Source organism: Canis lupus, chromosome 36 (genome assembly GCF_048164855.1).
Source record: "Canis lupus baileyi chromosome 36, mCanLup2.hap1, whole genome shotgun sequence".
Lineage (NCBI taxonomy): Eukaryota > Metazoa > Chordata > Mammalia > Carnivora > Canidae > Canis > Canis lupus.
In genome coordinates this window covers 29,615,681-29,634,906 of record NC_132873.1, presented here as the reverse complement: position 1 = coordinate 29,634,906, position 19,226 = coordinate 29,615,681, and the positions used below count along the sequence as shown (strand labels likewise).

The window sequence follows — 19,226 nt, the reverse complement described above, 5'->3', positions numbered from 1 at the left end:
CTAAACACACTGTCCCTGATCTCACAGAAATGATGAACCCTGATGACTTTAATTCCATGAAAGGGAATCTGACACATCTGCTCTTGGCTTCTGCCACCAAAGGAAGTGGAAGTGTACCTAATAGAGCTAAAAAGGAATATGTCCCCAACCACATCCTGGCAGTTTGGAAAGATGGGCCTGCCCAAACTCAAAGAAAATGAGAATCGAGAGTAAAGAGCTATAAAAATCCAAATTTCAGTAGTCTACAAGGTAATTAACTTTTTAAAAACCTCTGAGTTAAGGAAATTAGCCTTTTTGAAATTCGCTGTTTTTAACTTAATAAAAGCAGCTTTTACAATTCACTTGATTCTCTCAAAATCTCTCATGGGATGTCCATTTCATATTTGTCTGACTACGGGTGGGGCACCAGAATTCTAATATGGTGAGCGTTTCCTCGTGGGTGGTGGTACCCACGCACAGATGGAAGCATCTAGGGAACCCTTCCCGTTGGAGGATGTACAGTGTTGAGATCACGTGCCCTGTTCCCAAAATGAACCTAGGCCCACCTGTTGAGTGACTTGTTAAAGGTCTCACAGCCCCCAGGTGACGGAGCCAGGGCGACACCCTCCCCGGTCTAGCGCTCTTTCCCCTGCACCACTTTGCTTCTCCACCAGGGAAGACTTGTCTTACTTCCCCGAACAAAAAACTTCTTACTATCCGTGGTTGGAAACAATTCAGGAAACATGAACCTGAGTCCTGGTGCGTCTACCATTTATTTGACTTCCTACCACCAAGTCCCTTTATATTTCGTATCTAAAGCTACATTATTGGGGTTCCTGGGTGGCTCAGTTAAGTGTCTGCCTTCGGCTCAGGTCATCAGCCCTGGGATCGAGCCCTGTTATCAGGCTCCCTGCTCAGCGGGGAATCTCCTTCTCTCTCTGCTCCCCCCACCCCGCCCCACTTGTGTTCTCTCTTACTCTCAAATAAAAAATAAATAAATAAATAGATTAATTAATTAATTAAAACAAATACCTTAAAAAAAAGGCTACATTTCCCTTATCCAGAGAAGTACACTTTGGCAGTTCAAAGCCAAGTGCTACAGATCGAAGGACTGGCTCCTTTTATAACTGGCTTCATCTTCAGGTGATGAGACTTTTAAACAAGTCATTAAAGCTTTTTGACCTTCAGTTTTCTCATTTGTAAAATGTAAACCCTAAGAGGTGCTCTCGAAATTCCAGGATTATGGTGAGATTATGGCATATTAAAAAACATAAAGGTGCTCTAAAGCAAAGGTGCTGGAAACCTTACGTGATTCCGTGATATCTTGATAATCCATGAGGTTGTCTTACAGTGTTTAAACCATGGCTAAGGTTTGGAGCCTGCCTTTGGCCCAGGGCGTGATCCTGGACACCCGGGATCGAATCCCACGTCGGGCTCCCGGTGCATGGAGCCTGCTTCTCCCTCTGCCTGTGTCTCTGCCTCTCTCTCTCTCTCTCTGTATGACTATCATAAATAAATTAAAAATAAAAATAAACCATGGCTAATAGTTACTGAGGAAAAAGAATTCTTGGAGTCTGCAATTTTTCTTCCCATTAAAGAACATGCTTTAGTTTTTTGTTACATTCCTACTTTAAAAAATGAAGGGACTTTTTGAAAACGTAATAAAGGGACTGTTTTATTTGAATATTTAGGAGTTGCTGTGATGCAGCAAAAGAATATTGACTACGGTTCAGGACACCGAAATTCTAGTCCTTGGCTCTGCCATTGTCTTTATTATTTTTTTAATATTTCTTTTTTTTTTAAGATTTTACTTACTTATTCATGAGACACAGAAAGAGAGAGGCAGAGACACAGGCAGAGGGAGAAGCAGGCTCCACCCAGGGAGCCCGACATGGGACTCGATCCCAGGACTTGGGGTCACGGCCTGGGCCAAAGGCAGATGCCCAAACCTCTGAGCCCCCCTGGGTGTCCCTGCCATTGCCTTTATATGTGGCTCCCTGAGTCACATCTTTGCGATGCTGGAATTCCTCATCGTCTGTATAAAGAGGGTGGGCTTTCACGGGCTTCCCCAGCACGTGCCCTTTGATAATCTGAAGTGTATCGACCCCGTCCTAGTACACAGGCCTTTTGCACAAATTTCAGTGGACTCAGCCTCACCCAATGCATAAAGGACTCCAGGTTAAGAAGCCCTACCTCATTGATCTCTTCTAGCTTTAATCCTCCAGAAGGCTACAACGAAGCTGTCTGAAGCTATTTTGGACAAAGATGGCATTTCATTTCCGGTTATTTATTCATCAGAGTTCAACCTGAATCTTACATATGGCAGGAGATTTCTGGCACCAGGCCACCGCACAAACAGTGGAAATTTATAAGAAAATGATCTGATGGCCTCAGTATTATTAAAAATGAGAACTCCTGAATCTATCATCTCATATCTTAGGCATCGATCAATGACTTGGCTCGCACATCCAGGCCTATAACTAAAATAAAATGGCATCTGGTAAAACAAGGTCTTAATCTCTGTTCACATTGAAAAGCAAATTCAAGAAGCTGAAATACCTCTCGCTGCTTGAAAATGTACACGGGGGGACAGCTAGGTGGCCCAGGGGTTGGGCAGTCTCTGCACCAGGGCCCATTCAGGTCAGCATAAGCGCACGGGAGGGGGTTTTCTGGAAGGGTACAAGGATATTTCAGGGAATCACAGACAGGAAGGCAGTGCAGCTTCGGAAAGAACCGGAGCCTGGGAAGTTGGGAATCGGGCAAGAGTTCTCTTCTCTTGCTGTAGCACAGGAGCTAAGCGCTTCCCACTTGGCCCTTCCCTCCGTGTGTCTGTCGTGAAAATGATGGGAAAGGACCCCCCTCTCCTCCCCAAGGTGCCGCCCAGGCCCAGGCCCAGGCCCGCGCTACCAGGGGCCTCCTGCGGCCTTGGGGCCCGGGGCTCAGGGCCAGCCCTCATCCGGGGAAGGCAAGCCTGGCCAGCAACGCGGGGCCATGTGGAAGCTGGGTGTCCTCCTGTCCTCTCTGTCCCGACGGACGCCAACGCCGGAGGCTGCCCGCGGCCACCGCACCCCATGTCCTCGGCAGGAGGGTTGGCACAGTCGTAGCACATGGCACAGGTTTTCGTGCTAGAAGTTCTGGGCCATGGAACCACCTATTAATCTCTATAGAGCTTTTCCAGGACAGTTGGGAAAATGTTGATTAGCTTTGCAACCACAGAATTGTATTCGTCAGCGCCGTCCTGGCTGCGGGACAGGTGAGCGCCCTTGGGCCACCTGAAGGGCAAGCAGAAGCCAGGTCAGAAGCGCGCTGGTGTTTAAGGGCAGGAGGGCGACAGGCCTCTATTGGGCCTAAACCGGGAACCCCAACACCTGTCCCCCAGTCTTTTCAGCTCATCCCCACTATTGTCCCTGCCAACTGGCGTCACTTGCTCCCAGTTCACCGGGGAGCAAGGACTGCCAGCGACAGTGAGCGTACCCGCTTGGCCAGGTGGTTTCTTGAGCTACGAACTTGCACGTATGTCCCTGCTGTGCACTCCTGCGCCCCCGGAGCCATCCGCATGGACTAAAAGGGAATTAGGGAACTTCCAGCCAGTGGGCAAAGATAAACAGTCAAAGCTTGCTTGCTTTTTCTTTTTTTCTATTTAAAAAGGAGGCTCTTTTGTAAGAGTCTATCAGAAACAATAGTTCTGGAAGCCAAACTTTTTTTTTTTTTTTTTTTAAGAGCAGTTGAAGGTTCACAGCCAAATTAAGGGGAACTTACAGAGATTTCCCAGATATTGCCGGCCCCATACATGCATAGAAGCCAAGGCTTTTGATCTGAATTAGGTAGGTTTTTATGGAGGAGAGAAAAGGATTGTGAGAAGTGAAAGGAAAGGCCTTCAAGGATGTAGGGCATAAAATTTGTGTTGTAATAATAATAATACACTGGAACGAGGGTGAAAGAAAACCCTGATGGTAATTACCCCGTCCACAGGGAGGAGTGAGGTCTGGTGAGATCAGTAGAGCCAGGATGTTAGGGGAGTCACGTGGAGGGAGGCAGAGTTGGTCTAGGGAGGTACCAACACCGGGGTTGGGAGCCACGTGGGGAAGCCCATGGGGCCACTATGAGAGTAAGGCCCTACTTGCCATGGTCCTCTGTACCAGGGAGCCACGATGATCTGGGCTTAGTTGCCTTGCGACCTGTTGAAGCCCTTCCACTGACAGCAGCGAGCCCATCACATCCCCTGGCCCTTCCAGCAGAAGGGGCCCCCCGGACTCCGGAATTTGAGAACCTCCCTCTCAGCTTCCCATGTTGATAATTGGCCTTTCTGACAGAACAGGACATCTGTCCACCACGGAAGGTGGCTCCTGACCTCAGAGGTGGGTAGTGGTCTGGACAAAGGTTGCCACTGGCCCTGTTCCTGGCTGGTACTAGACAGTGGAGAACGTGACCTTGTCACGGAGGCACACAGATTGCGGCCCTCTACCTCCAAGTCCAATTCCCAGTTGCCAGGGAGGAGGTTCTAAGCGGCTTAGCCTGGGTCTTGTGTACACACCAGTTCAACCAACTGTGGAAAGAGGAGCGGAGATTCATGTGCCTTAGGTGGGGGGATGTTGCAGGGGGATGTCATGGACAGGGTATATATTTCAAAGCGCTTTCATAGGAAACTCTTTACACAGTTGTAATTCGTACAATCGGATCATTACACGTATGTAGCTCTCAAACTAACAACATTTAATGAACTATTATATTGTCTTGGATATGACATCTTTGTGCCCCAGTTTTTTCACTTAAACCACAAAGACACTGGTAAAAGTATCTCGAATGTTTCTTAAACTCTTGATTTAAGGTTGCGTGATTCTCTTTATCTCACCATATGTATAGAAGGCCACGGGCTGATCGTTCAGACAGCCAGGAGGAAAAAATCAAATCCTCTGCTAAAATAACCAACACCTTCTGTACATGCAAACACACGAGGTAGGTCCTCCCCCCGCCGGCACACTGTGTCACTACCAACCCAGCCACCTGCCCACTCTCCCCACGCGCATGTACACTCATCTACCACAGGTTGCTCGTTCCCACTCTTCAGGATTAAAATCCTTGTCCTGAAACTGTGAGGGGAGAGAGGACGTTTTGTAGGACAGATGGGCTGAGGTAGAGGGAGGAGAAGGCTGGAAAGGGCAGAGTCACGTCTCTCCTCTTGGCCTGATGTGAGGTCCTCTGTGCAGTGAGGAGTTGGAGGCTGGAGTGGAGTGAGTTAGTCAGGAAGACTCTGAAATTTTGAGTACAGGCAGAGCTGCTTCAGGATCCCAGGTGACGAGGGGCCGAGACACCCCAAAGACTGGCAGCAGGGGGAACAGACCCACAACCCTGGACCAAAACTCTGGAGCCCTTGCAGGCTGGTGGCCACAGTGAGCCTTCTCCCTACCGCCTTCTGAGGAGCAGATGCCACCAAGCTGGAGCTAAAGCAAAAGAAGAGGAAGAAAGGACGCCGTGGGTGCATGTCCAGCAGGGTGCTGGCATGGTTTGGGAGTGCCACTTACTTGGGACTCACTTTCCCGGAAAGTCAATGTGCTGCATTGACTCAAAACTTTGTTTCCAGACATTACAGGGTGAGTTATATCCCCCTAAGAGGTCATATGTTGAAGTTTTAACTCCCCAGTACTTCAGAATGTAACTGTATTTGGAGACAAGGTCTTGAAAGAGCTAATTAAATTAAAATGAGGTTGTATGGATGGGCCCTAATCTAATATGATCGGTGCCCTTACAGAAAGAGGAAATTTAGGCCGCGGCACATACAGAGGGCAGATGAAGTGAAGACACAGGAAGAAGATGGCCATGGACAGGACGATGAGAGAGGCTGGAACGGGTCCTTCCCTCACAGCTCTCAGAAGGAACCATCTAGATCTTGGACTTCTAGACTCTAGAATCGTAAGAAAATTAAGTTCTGTTTTTTAAGCCACTGGGTTCATGGTACTTTGTTACAGCAGTCCTAGAAAAATAATACCGGGACGTTATTTTCCAAAGGAAGTGTCTTGATTTCTGCATTTTATAAACTTCTTAATAAAACAGACTAAAAGATTCATTGAAATATAACTGGTTTTTTTGTTTTGTTTTGTTTTGTTTTTTAGGAACACGGAGAAGACATTAATATTATCCATGTAAATAAAACATGTCACTGCAGAACAACAAAAGCTATCCCTTCAGCCCAGCTAGTGACTAATGACGTCACTAATAGTGAAACAGTCAGTTTCAAATGATTCCATAACAATGTTCTCTGAAAAAGACCAATGAACTGCTTCCATCATGGAGTCCCATGGGATTTCCCACAAAAGGAATTCTTTTAAACTCAGAGCTGGTTTAGAAGGTGACTAGCCTGACGTTGCCTGTCCTGGTCCTCCAGGCCCTAGGAAGTCACATGGACACACTGGAGAGAACCGGGGGGACATGGTGATGGGGAGCCGCCTACCAGGCTGGAAGGCGGTGGTTCTGCTCCTCTGGTGTTTGAGTAGAAATATCAAACAATCTCCAGTGAGTATCGCGCAACACACGAATGCCCTATTGTGTACTGCAATTTAAGTTGAGTACCAAGCATGAGATCCGCGGCTGGTTTCCTGAAGTCTTGACCAGCTAAAATTACGACCCCGGGGGCACCTGGGTGGTTCCACCAATTAAGCATCCAGCTCTTGGTTTCGGCTCAGGTTGTGATCTCAGGCTGGTGGGATTGAGCCTCCGTGTAGGGCTCCGGCCTTAGCAGGGAGTCTGCTGAAGAATCTCTCCTTTGCCCCTCCCCCGGTACGCATTCTCTCTCAAATAAATAAATAAATCTTTAAAAAATAAATAGAATAAAATTATGACACCAGTTATGATGAGGCATGATGCTATTTACTGGAAACAAGTGATTTGTCTTATTACCTACATTTTGAGCATTTACAGGGTACCCATGAAGTTTCCTATTTCAAAAAACTGAAAAATAAAACCAAAAAAAGAGAAAGACAGAGGAACAGAGAGAGAATTATACATAGGTTGGATCTTTTGGCCAAATTGTTTTAGTTTTCACTTTGGGCTAGAGGAGTTAATCTCTAAATGAAGGTGACTTCCTCTTATTTCTGTAAAAGTTTCTTGCACAGAATACATTTCACTTTCCAAGTTTGATATAAAAAAAAATTAAATAGAACAGTTTTGGCTGTCTGCTGGGTCAGATAATTATGATTCTGTAGCTGAAAACTAATTGAAACTGAGGCAGTATTCTTTTCCAAATGAAGCAAATTCCAGTGGGTTCAGCAAAATAGAATTTGATTGATATTAGTGACAGCAGTGATAGAAAAACTGAAAAGTGAAAATACTGTGTTACATTCAGGTCATGTAATAAGTCAAATCTTTTGAACATAAAGAAGTATATGGCTTTCATTAATAAAATATCCGTTTATCCCCAACCGTATTAAACACATGTGGAACAATATTTAAAGAAGACTGGCTTGAATTTATGATATATTTGTTAGGTTCTGCTTGTATTATCTCTTCTATATCATTAGAAGAACTTTGTAATTAGGAAACAGTTGGATTCGTTCTTTCTCTTCTCAAATTACCTGATTCAAATATTTTTAGCCTATCAACTTTCGTAAGATGAGCTGTTTTCACCAAAATATGCTTAGGCAAAATTTGAAGGGGAGAACCAAGAAAGGGTAATTAGTCTGACTTCCGATTGGTGCCAATGATTTTCTTTTACTTAAATTTGAAACCTGAGTCATTTTTGAAACTTCTTTTTCTCTATCCTTTATATTCGGTCAGATACCAAGTCCTGTTAATTCTTCATTTGTATTTTCTCACACAGATATCCATTTCTTTCTAGCCTTATTGTTACTCTTTAGTTCAGTACATTTTCATCTCATGCAATTTCAACCTGTCTTTTCTATCCTCCAATCCATTCTGTATATTGTTTCCAGAATAATTCCCCCAAAACTATTTTCCTCATTCATTGCCTTGCTAAAGAAAACACAACAATTTCAATGACTCTCTAGTGCTAATAGAACAAAATCCAAATTCCTTAGGCAAGCATTTTTTAGGCTAAGTCAGTACCATTAAGAATTCTCTATCTTAATGCCAATGCCCCTGACTCACTAAAAAAACAAAAAAACAAAACAAAACAAACAAACAAAAAAAAAAACAAAGTATATGCTTTGGCTTACATGACCTTACCATCTGGTACTTCAAATTTTTTATCATGTGTCTCATCACCAGATTTCTCATTGCCTGGCCCCTTCAGATTAATAGTGAGTTTGGATTCCTGTTTGGCTTTGGGTTGAATTTCTTCCCGAAAGGGGCTTCTGAAAGCTAGTGCAGCCAGTGATAGCCTCTGACAAATCTGACTCAGCTGGGGAGCAACACCCTAGCCTTCACCAGCTGGGAAAAGGAGCTCAGATAACTTTAATGCTGTCTTCAATATGGCCTCCATATATGCCTCTTTCCCTATGTAAATGATTTATTTCAGCAAAGAGTCCATTTATGGAACCCTAAATCTCTACTCATCCACGTTGAGTCCCCAACTATGAAAGTCCAAAGGGAGAGTTCATATCAGAATCCCTATTACTCATCACCAGAGAATGATAAGGCCCCCTCCTGTTTGTTTTTTTAGGATATTTTCTACTAACATGGATACAGTCTGGGAATCCAGCATGACCATCTCTATGTTTCATCTTGTTCTTTGTTTCTGTCGACAGTAGGTCTCCTCCTCATTGCCATTAACCAGGTATGACCAGCTCTAGTAATCTGCTTGAGGGCAGAGTCCCCTCCAGCTCTGTCTCTGCGTGATCCCTTGGCTTGCCATTCCCTACTTGATGAAATAAATAGAGCCTCAGTGAAGTGGTTTTTTGGTGGTGGTGGTGGTGTTATTGTTTTTTCCCATGGGAGTGTCAGATCCCAGAATAGAGGGCAGTGTGAAAGAAACACTGACTGTGTTCCTATCTGAGGTATTCCCTTGTTCCATCTTAGAAAAAGCCCTTCCCAACTTGGGCTTTAAAGGAAAGATGTCTTCTGTAGATCCATCTTCCTATTCTTTCCTCCCTCTACTCCCCCAACTCCTCACTAAGGGGTTCATCCTCTGGGAAAATTCCTTCCATAGGAGGAAGAGAAGGCACTGTCCAAGGAAGCCATTTCCATTCCTGAAACTTGAGGTCCTCAGGCTTTGACAAGGTGTTCTTTGAGGGCACTGATGCTGGTTCGGTCAGCTCTCGAGGGAAGGGACAGACTCCAGGCCCCTGAATGAGGGTGAAATAGGATGTTTTATTACCAGTTTCATCTCCCCACCATGAGAACTGCAATCAGTTTCCCTTGCTGGTAACCTAGAAGTAATCATACTTCACCAATGCAAGCATTACGTTTTGTCTAAGAACACAATCTAAACTCACATTGAAGAAAGGATGTCTCTATTAACTGTGTTTTTTTCTTATTCTTTTCAGAAAAGTGGAACCTACTGTTTTTAAGGGCAAGAAACAATTGTTTCTTTACTGGGCCCAACTTGAAGATTTGAGTCGCCACACTAGCTATCCAAAAGGGGTGGCTCAGGCTTCACTCAGATTCTTTGGATTCCATGTTTCCCCTTAATAGGACTGTGACAATGAGGAGGATATTCTAGTTTATCCCATCTCTCTGTATTGTGCTCATATAGCAATGATTTAACTTCTCCTTTACAACTTATGCGGAGGAAATACATATGGACTTTGTGGGATATGCAAAGATAAATGAGCAATCTGAATTCCAGGAGTGTAGAAACTAACAAGTGATCTAAGTATGTTAGCAACTGGTCATGATATAAAAAAAATGAAATAACTTTTTTAATAGGTTGCAAATGAGTATGGAGGGGTGTGGATTTTAACTGGGGAGGGTTGATTTTGATCAAAAAAGCTTTCTTGGGAGTGGTGTCATTTAATATCCTTCAGTATGAGTGGGATCTTGGTAAGTGAATAATGGCATTGAGGTCAGATGAAATAACGTACAAAGGCCTAGAGTACTAGAGAATATGGCACTGTTGGGGAACAGTATGGATAAACAACAAAAATGCATTTCTAGCTTTGAGAAAAAAGAATATTCTTATCTAATTTTTGGTTGAGAAATATAATTCTCTGTTAATGGGAAGATTGGATTGGAAAGTCATGTATCAAATACTTGATAGGGCTGGTGAGCTTTGCTTGGACATATGACGCTTCCTTAAGGTCATCTGTAGCTAGCAGAAATCCAGGCATGTCATTTCTATGCCTTAGAGGATCTTTTCTGTTCCTTGAGGCCTTCCATCTCCCCATCAATGCTATTAACCAATTTTGAATTCTCCTGGTAACACATAGAGAGGGTCAGAGTCCCTCTTTGTATTGTATTACACTAGAAATACCCTTGGAAGTACATAGTAGAAATATAGGTGACTTTAGGGGATCCCTGGGTGGCGCAGCGGTTTGGTGCCTGCCTTTGGCCCAGGGCGCGATCCTGGAGACCCGGGATCGAATCCCACATCGGGCTCCCGGTGCATGGAGCCTGCTTCTCCCTCTGCCTATGTCTCTGCCTCTCTCTCTCTCTCTCTCTCTGTGACTAATAAATAAATAAAAAATTTTAAAAAATAGGTGACTTCATAGTTAGAAAAGAAAAACCATTAAAGTAAATAATGTGCTAATATCACTTTAATATTTACCTCATTATTCATAATGGTTATTATGTATGTTTGAAGATCCATAAAATTGATTTTCTACCCACTGGGGAATAAATGCGCTATTTAAAACTAGAGGCTCACAAACAAATCCCCTGAGGTGCATGAGAGCACATTTCCCTCCTGATAATCACCCACAATTAGAACTGATTCTTGCAGATACATAAATTAAAGCAATAAAATGAGATAACTATAAATAGCGCTGCTTATTCGCTCTGAAGGAATCGAGCTGTAAACTACAAATCTTTGCTCAAAATAACTTTGTTCTGTAGTTGCAAGCACTGATAAGAATAGGTTATGGAATCACCAGATGGGAAGAAATCCTAGTCTTTTCTTCCAAACTAGACTAGATCAAAGGCACAAGAATCTGCCCGGCTCTGATCAGCTGTATCGATGAGCATCCAGATTAGGCTGAAACAGCATTGAGAGTGTCAATGGGTGTTCTTACCTACTGCTCACACCTAACAGTATTCGTCTCTCAAGAGGTGAGACCTGGGCAGATGTCACATGCTGTGCCGGTGCTCAGGGACAGAGCATCCCTTCTTATCCAGGGGTGGGTTGGTTGAGAGCCCTGTCCTGAAGAGGCTTCTGAGTTACTGTGTCTGAAATCAGGATACCCACGTGAATGTGTCTGTGGGGACACCAGGGGCCAAGGTACGGAACTATAGCAGGACAAAGATTCAAAATCAGCGATTCTGAAGGGCTTGGAGTGGATGGGTTGGGTCCCTTTAAAAGATTTGAAATGCGGTGGGCCACACTTCCATTCCTGGATATTAAGTACAGACACTGTCTCCTCAGAGCAAGTTTCCTTAACATGAACTGCTTGAAAGACAATTGACTAATTAAAGAACATGTTTTGCATAACCCAAATTTCCTACAATTATAATCAAGAATTAGTACCAAAATAAGAAAAATGAAAATGCTATGGCTCACTCAGGCTAGGAATACATTGCTGCTTTGTGTGGCTGGCTGGTCATTTAACTCTTTCTTTTGTTACACTAGTTTTGTGTTTTGTTTGTAATAACAATGAAAGTGATAATAATTGTGTTTAAGAGACTCTAGATGCTAACCCCATCTTCCATGGCATAGTCACGTTTATAACAGATTTTTTGATAATGTGAGCTTTCCATAGTAGTATAATTTATGCTCTACGGCAGAATAGATATTTTCATTTACATTCCCTTGCTTTGAATTTAATATTATTCATTTCAAAAATACATCTCCAAGGACTTTATAATACAGATTAGATAAGATCTACCCATTTCTCCAGCTATTCAATCAGCCACACTCCCCCCAAAAAATTTTTTTAACTCTTTTAAATCATGTATTAGAACTATCAAATCTTAGAGGTGAAACAAAGTCGAAAATCATCTGGTTCCAACTATCCGTTCCCAAATGAAATATGAGAAATCATGAGTAAAGGAAGTGATGAGGCCATCGAGGGGCAGGGCAGGGAATGCCAATACCGGACAAGATCTGGGCAGGACCCTGCGGGGCACTTCAGTGGTGGAGCCAGGATAAGGAAGAGCTTCCTTGCTAGTTTTATCTGGTGCTACAGAGAAGCCAATCTTTACTACACTGAAGAGTTCATCATACTGAAGTTAGAATTCTCAGAAAAAATTTTTTTGCCAACTCCATGAGTAAATGCCATTTCTTTCAATGATGTGTTTTTGCAACCCGAATTATTATATGTTCCTTTGAGAAATGTGTTACTAAAATTCTGATGGCTTAAATATTTGATGAGGAAGCACAGGGTACAACTCTGCATGGTACATACTGAAAGGGTTTTATATCAGTAAACTGTGCTCGAAAATTAAAAGAACTTTAGATTTTCATCTCAGAATTTCAACTGTAATGACATTCAGACATTTTTTGTGTGAGGCGGTTTTGCTTTAATATATATTTCTTTTCAATGACTGCAACAGGCTTGCAAGATCGAGATCACTGTAGAGAAGAAGACAGGGAAGTCCAGAGTGGGTGTAACCTGCCTGTGGTAAAACACAGCAGGTATCAGCCATGCAAGGATCTAAACTGGGTCTGACCTAATGCAAAGTCGGGAAAAATTATGGGAGAAATAGTTGTTTCTTCAGCTTTTATACTCATTTTAAGATAAATTTTTTTATTTACTTATTTTTTATGCTCTTCAGCAGAGTCTTCAGGATCCTCACAATGAAACCCTGCTCAACTAACCTAATCATTTCTTATAAATTGAAACACAATATTCCTGTTGTCTCAATATCACCCAGAGAGTATCTTTTATGAAACCCTGCAAAAACAGAACATCTACAAAAAAAGAAATTTAATCTGTCTTCTTTTAAAAGATAACACTAAATATATTAATTTAATCTTCTGACATTTCAAAACACAAAACATTTTTATTACAAAACAATATATTCACATTATATTTTAAAAGTATAGAAACAGAGATGAAAGAAATAAATTCTAACTCCATTGGACTAAAAAGGCAACTGCTTGCATGTTGTCATGACTTTTAAATTTCATAGTTTTTTCATATGCATATTATTAATATATTATTATGCCTATTATTAATATATACTTTTTAAAGTTTTTATTCATTTTTATTTATTTATGAGAGACACAGAGACAGAGGCAGAAGGGGAAGCAAGCTCCCTGCAGGGAATCTGATGTGGGACTCAGTCCCAGGACTCCAGGATCACGACCTGAGCCAAAGGCAAATGCTCAACCACTGAGCCACCCGGGCATCCCTTATTAATATATTATGAATTCAGAATATCCCCTTTTCACTTGTTAACCTTAATATCTAAGCATTGGTTGTTTAACCTTGACTCTTTTGTTAAAGCAAATAAGACTAGAAAGAGTGAGTAGAAAGAAAAAGAACAGAAAGAATGAATAAAAGCTTCCTTCAGCCCTTACTGTGTTGAATTCTAATTTTTTCTGAAGGCCTCATCCCATCCTCAAGTAGTAAGTGGGCATAAATATCTTAGTTATACGCTCAGGTGGCTATAACAAAATGCCATAGACTGAATGGCTTCAACAGTATTTATTTCTCAGAGTTCTGGAGATGGGAAGTCCAAGGTCCAGAGGCTGGCCGGTTATTCTGTGCCTGGTGAGGACCTGCTTCCTGGGTTGCAGACCACCACCTGCATGGCCTTGATGCATGCACATGGAGAGAGGGAGCTCTCTGTCTTCCTCGTCTTATAAGGGCACTAATCTCATCATGGGGCCATTCCTTCATGGCTTCACCTAAACCTAATTACCTATTAAAGGCCTCATCTCCAAATATCATCACTTGGGAAATAGGCTTCAATATATGAATTTTGGGAGGACACAAATATTCAGCCCAAAATAATAAGAAAACTATAGTTTAACACAGTAAAAGCCCATCCTAGTGCTGGAAGCAGAGTCCAAAAAGTTCAACCAAGGAAAATGGGGCCAGTGTTACTGTGAGGTTAGTGAATGACCTGGGTGATGGGAAACTGTCACTAGTTACGTCACATCTGAACTTGAGCTATCACAGGGCATGCTATCTTTCGGTTTTGAAGGACCCTTATAAGGATGGGTATAAAGAAAGGAAATGAGCTCGTGAAGATGATGCCCCTCGTCTTCCCTTGTTGGATATTATGAGAGCCGTTTTAAACTGTGTGTTTAAGGCTGAGAAGTTCCATTTTCAACCTGCCAGCTCTAATGAGTTAGTGATGCCCACTTGAGCACTGCATTGAAGGGAAAGAAGAGGCCGTACCTTGGCTGAGAGGAATCGAAAGCCTGATTGATTAGTATTGTCCAGAATGACTGTGGGAGGGAAGGATGTAGGTGTGCATACTGTAAATTGGGCTTCCTGGGTTTCAGGCATGTCAGTTTTACTACTAATGAGGACATTCAGGGAGATCCTTCCAGAGAGGGTGAAGAAGAGAGGGAAAGTTGCCTGAAAGGATTGCCAGAGAATCTGAGAGAGTAAACGAAGCTGGTGACCTGAGTCAGGAAGAGCATGATTATTCCATGGGCTCAGAATAAGCCAATCACGAATGCCCTATAAATATGAAGAACATTGCTCTCTCTCCAACTGGAAATTAGCGGGCAGTTTAAGAAGGGGCTGGAACAGGAAGTGTCTCAGGTCCACTGTGGTGATCTTTAAGAGCAGACAAGCCTGTGGAGTAGATACCCACCATCAGTGCCACACAGCTGGGAGTGGGATGAAGCTGAGTGGTTGAACTTCACCTACAGCAGTAGCTCTCAGTGCTGACTGCATCTCAGATTTACCTGGGGAGCTTTACAACAATACGTCTGCCTGAGATTCACCCTAGAGAAGTGAAGTAATTATCTTCTGGGGGTATTTTAGCCCAGGTATTTTAGCTTAAGAGCTTCCTAGAATACGTGGACCACTGGCCTAAAGGAAGAAGAACCAGTATACTGGAATTCCCAGTTACTGAGAAGGATCTGAAAGCTATTGTGGAAGAGAAGGATCAAGAATGGAGCATGGTGAAAGAATTTGAGAAGCCCTCCATCCTTCCTACCAACTTGTAGCCCACTGCACTCCATCTTGAGCTATACTGAGAGCTCTGGGGCCTAAGGGGAGGACTTCATTCAGTAGCTTCTCTACCAAGTCTGGAACTGAACAGAGAGAGTGAGCAGAATGTAGGAGCTGGAAGAAGAATAGGAAAAAGGGAAAGAGAAACATGGAGAAATAGCAAGGAAGCCAAGAGTTCTCCCAGTCTTTAATATGTTTGTAAAATTCTACTCAGGGCGTGGATGTCTGAGAGAATCAGGCGCTTAGCTCAGAGGAAAGCAGCCACAGGGACCAAGCTAACTGTGTTTAAATGTTTGAATGAAAAGTCCTAAGTGCCCGATTTTCTACCAAAGCCAGCCATGTGCCAAATTCGAGAGTAAGCAACATCCAAAATTCTTGGCATGTAGAGAGGGTTAGACTTCCTTATTGTGGCTCTAAAAGCAAAATTAGGGTTGAGGGATTTAAAGTTCCAAGATGCAGAATTCAGCTTGACCACAGGAAGAACTTTCTATATGAGGGACATTTTATAAAGGTAAAAAGGACTTTAAAAGGGCTTTAATCTGATGCACAGAGTCTAAGTCCTGGGTCCACCGCTATCAGCTGTGTGATCGTGAGAAATGTACTTAAGCTCTCTGAGTATTTCCTCGGCAACAAAATATAGGCGATAATATAGTTTTGAGGCTCATATGTGATTACATATATAAAGGCCAAAATATAACATACAGCATTGAGCAGGTAAACAGAAGATTCATGGGAAGCTTTCTTGTTGCCCTAACCCTAACTGGATCCAAAGATGAGGGCAAATATGTCAAAGACAAACAATAAATAATAAGTGAATAGGAATCAGACATTCCTTCCAAGATTTATCAAGAAGTGCGTGAACTGGGCTTGCTTCTCTAAACCTGCTCCCAGTCCCTGTAAGCAGGCAGGAGCCAGGGGGAGAGAATTCTGGAAAGTCCTTTATCCGGGGGAGGAGGGGCCTACATTGTGATGGGAGTTTTTCCTGCTCCCTCCTCATTTACCAGCCAGGCCTGCGCCGCAGATGGGTTGGCCTCCCTCTGCCTAATGTGGTGAGTGGAAAAGAGCATGGGAAGGAGGGCGGGAGCTTCCGTGACCAGGATCTAGCCCTTGGTGATGGATTGGTGATTTCAGCTGGGGTCAAAGCCTTGCTGCGGGGCGGGGGGGGGGGGGGCGCGGCAGGCCTGAGCTGGTCTCCCCAACATCACACCCAGGAAGGGACCCTGGCCACAAGGAAGTGGGGGAAGCACCAGGAGCAGGAGCACATGGTAGAAATGGTGAAGTGGGGGGCCTCCTCTGGGGCCCTGGGGGTTCCCGGAGTCGTGGACGTGGCCGCAGAGGGGGGCCACCACCAGGCCTTGCAGAGAGAAGCTCTCTGAGCTTCCTGCCCGGGCTCACACGGGACGAGGCGTGTGCAGGAGCGGACGGCGGCCCAGGCGGCTTGCAGCAGCGGGTGGGCCTGGGCTGCCTTGGGAGGCCTGGGCACCCCGAGGTCGGCCCTGGGGCTGCAGCCGGGGCTCTGGGACCTGGACATGTGGGGACCCAACTCCCGGGGGAGCACCTCCAAGGCCTGGGGTGCCCCGAGGTCAGGCTGCCGGCGGGACCCACTTCCCTGGAGGGGGGGGAGCTCCGGCTCCTTCCCTGGGCCCCCTTCCCTGTCATGGGCCCTGACATTCAGGAAGCTCCCATCAGCCTCTTGCCTGTTTTGCTTCTGGTGTCCTGAGGGTTAAGGGACCAGGTCTGCGGCCTCACCTGGGGCAAAGCAGCAGAGGGGAGGGCGGTGACCCCCGCTCCCTGGAGACTTGGCAGGGGCTCGGCGCCCCACAGGCCCTCCTAGGAGCCAGGTTCACAAATGAGGGACCGAGGCCTCGAAGTTACGGAAGCGGCCTGAGATCCTCAGGGCCAAGGAGCGCCAGAGGCGGCCTGTGACCATCTCCGGCCCCCAGGCCACAGGTGAGCAAGATCCTAGGGGCCTACGAGCCTGCGACCATCCCCGGCCCCAGGCCACCGGTGAGCAGGCCCAGTACACGGCCCGCTGGGGAGGCCGTGACCCGCCGATTGGCGATGCACATACGGCCCCTAACATGACGGAAGTGGAGGAGGGAAGGCGGAGGAGGTCAGGAGCGGCTTCCTACAGGATGTGTGGTCTCCACCGAGTCTTGGATGCTGTGTGGGAGTTGGGAGAGGGCGGGAGCGCAGGGGTGGGGAGAGGAGGCTGACATTCCAGACCCGGGGGCCAGGGAAGTGATTCTCTCCCAAGGCTGGTTCAATAAATACCGGTTGAGAAGCTGAAGGACAGCGTGGACAAGCCAAGACAGAACACAGCTGTTAGGGGACGGGAGTGGGGACACTCTAAGCACATCAACAGGTCATGCACAGGGCCAGCCGGGCATGTCAGTGAGTCTACGGCCGTCCTGGAAGGCCATGAGCCTGATGGGGTGGAGGGGAGCAGCTGGGGCAGCGGAAATGTTAGGAAGTGGTTTTCCAAGAGTAGATTCTGGAATCTCCGGTTTCCGAGGCAGAAGACCTCGGGTGATGGGAAGGTGCAGGGGGCATGGGGTCACCGCAGCGGGGGCGGCTGCAATAACCCGGCGCTAAAGACCATTGGACTTTGAAGAGCATCCCAGCATTCCGCAGCTCAGGGCATGCCTTGCGACATCAGGAATCTCTTGCCATTAGTCACCTGGCTTTTCCTGGGCTGAGGGTGTCCGCAAAGTGCTTTAGTATCATTGTGCAAAGGCCGCTGCCTAATTAAAAGTTGCTGTTTCCTCGGCTTTCTCAAGGACACCGCCAGGGCGTTAGGTCAAAGCCTGTGCTTTTTGTGATAATTCCCAATTAAGCGTCTCAGGTTTGTGACGTGTGGACAGAGCGTTGATTTTGTGACCCTGACACCCTATAACCTGGCGCAATGAAAACACGGAGGTCCAGTGCACTGGTTTGCGTGCAGCTCAGCCGGTCCACATATGCACGACCTTACGACACAAGCCGTCCACAGAGGCTTAAGGGGAGAGAAGCAGCCGAGCAGAGGGCGGCAAAAGCCTGAGCCGCCGAAGGCATCTCTGGTGTTTGTAGGAATCTTGAGCAGCTTCCACCCATCCTGTACCTCCTCTCCTCCAACCCCTGGCCGGTGTGCGAGGCTCAGGTGCTAACTCTCCACCTGACAAGTCGCATCTGCACGTGGTTACAGAAACAGAGCGCCTCCCAGCACGCGGGAGCTTTCAGCTCTGAGCTTGCGGAGGTTGGGACTTCTTGCCATGTGAGCCCCTACCACACCTGCTGCTCTTCTGGTCACAAAAGCGACAAAGGTCCCAACAGCGTCTGAGAAGCTGGTTTTAAAGGGTTCGCTGCCAGCAGTAGACATCGACGCTTGCCTTTCCACTTCTCCCCAGTGAGAAGACAGCATAGACGCACACACACATCATTTGAGTCAAACTGAGAAGACTAATTTTGATCATCAGAAGAGGCAACGTGGCAGAAATGGGAGACGGTCTTTGACAACCAGAGTGAAGACTGACTTTATCAACTGCTACCTGCTGCTTAATGGCTACAAGGCTTCTGGGGAAAAGATGGTTCTGGGCCTACAGAGTCCTCATAAGTCTATATTCTGGGTGAAACTCAAAGGGGTGGTCCCTACGGGACACGATCCCTACTTGATCTCAGTCTTGGAGGTGGGACCCTGCACTGTGTGTGCGTCTCACGGCCACACTCCTTCCCTGCCGCTCACTGCGAAAGATCACGTCGATCTCAACTCTGTCATTTGAGAAAAAAATTCCCAACCTTAAAAAAAAAAGAAAGAAAGAAAGAAGAAAGAAAGAAAGAAAGAAAGAAAGAAAGAAAGAAAGAAAGAAAAAAAGGCCTCACATTTCAGCTTATGAATTTTTATGGTTGACGTAGAAAGGGCTAAGGACGGAGGGGGGAGCATGGGAGGGTTGGAATGGAAATACTGACTGGTTCTGACTTTACTGATGCTGACAAGCATCTACAGCACTTAAATCTCACAGACACAAACACGAGTCTTGCACTTTGAGTCTCTTGCGGGGTTGTTGGGGAGACCGCACGCGTGCTGACTTC

The 19,226-nt window shown here is 45.4% G+C and overlaps 1 long non-coding RNA gene across 1 annotated transcript; it reads left to right on the top strand.

The window, feature by feature from the left end:
- Nucleotides 1-1,485: 1,485 nt before the first annotated feature.
- Nucleotides 1,486-13,535, top strand: LOC140625650 (uncharacterized). Its single transcript, XR_012024986.1, has 4 exons — nucleotides 1,486-5,889; nucleotides 6,090-6,489; nucleotides 8,594-8,707; nucleotides 9,417-13,535. It is a non-coding gene; the product is annotated as an uncharacterized lncRNA (long non-coding RNA).
- The last annotated feature ends 5,691 nt before the right edge of the window (nucleotides 13,536-19,226 follow it).